This window comes from Mytilus edulis, chromosome 1, assembly GCF_963676685.1.
Source record: "Mytilus edulis chromosome 1, xbMytEdul2.2, whole genome shotgun sequence".
Classification (NCBI taxonomy): Eukaryota; Metazoa; Mollusca; class Bivalvia; order Mytilida; family Mytilidae; genus Mytilus; species Mytilus edulis.
The window spans coordinates 33,121,858-33,122,921 of record NC_092344.1 but is presented as its reverse complement, the minus strand read 5'-3'; the positions used below and the strand labels follow the sequence as shown (position 1 = coordinate 33,122,921).

The following is a 1,064-nucleotide window of genomic DNA, read 5'->3' as shown; positions in this document are numbered from 1 at the left end:
TTGGCTAATTACATGATAAAAGATGGCCAGTTTCATTTTTATCATACTGAATGTTCTTAAAATTGCTTTGTTCATTGCGTTGAATTGTGTTGATAACTATTTGTTGACAATTTAAATGTTCCCATTTTTGTGCATTTGTTGATGGATAATTGTATTATGGGCAATCATACCAATATACTCTAGTATAAGAAACAAAAAGATGATATTTTTTTTTATATATTTTATTTATTCATTCAGTCATACAGCTAAACCTTACATCATAAATAAACACAATTAATAAACACAATAGATACCAAAAATTTAAATAAAAACGAAATATGTTTTTAATGTGCAAAGTTATTCTTTAGTTTTCTATGTTGTGTCGTGTGTGCTATTGTTTTTCTGTTTGTCTTTTTCATTTTTAGCCATGGCGTTGTCAGTTTGTTTTAGATTTATGAGTTTGACTGTCCCTTTGGTATCTTTCGTCCCTCTTTTAAACACTTTCATAATAAATTAAAAAAAAAAAAAAGAACCATCACATTCAAAAACATTTTAGGGACGACACGCTTTTGGCGATGTTGGATATTGGGGACGATAAAAATTTAGATGGGGAAATGAGCATTGTGTTACCTTCGCATTATTTACATTGGATTAAGGGTCATGTGGTCAGTCTTGGATTTGATTTCTATTATTATATTCGGGGGTTAGCGCGAACGCAGTCCCCCACACTAAAAAATTGCGTACCCGAGATGCCCACATTTGGGGCATTCGCAAGCTTCAGCCTATCCGAAGTGCAATGGAAAGGCCTCGACCTGGGGAGACCGCCTTTTTGATCACGGTGCTCCCTGTACCAGGTAAGTATGCTTCTTCTATTAAACATAAAGTTCTTCAATCATTATATTATTACTATACAAAAGGTGACAGCTGAAAATTTAAAAGCTGCAATTATAATTCAGGGAATGTAAAAATAAAGAATATTAAAATTGACATACATTGATTATAATTTTTAAGATTTAATGGCAATTTCTATTTTAAATAATTTATTGTTATTGCTAATTTATTAATTTTAGAAAGACAGTGAAGAC

The 1,064-nt window shown here is 31.2% G+C and overlaps 1 non-coding gene across 1 annotated transcript; it reads right to left on the bottom strand.

The window, feature by feature from the left end:
* Positions 1 to 677: 677 nt before the first annotated feature.
* LOC139508819 (U1 spliceosomal RNA) lies at positions 678 to 841 on the bottom strand. Its single transcript, XR_011661471.1, has one exon. It is a non-coding gene; the product is annotated as a U1 spliceosomal RNA (small nuclear RNA).
* Positions 842 to 1,064: the final 223 nt, after the last annotated feature.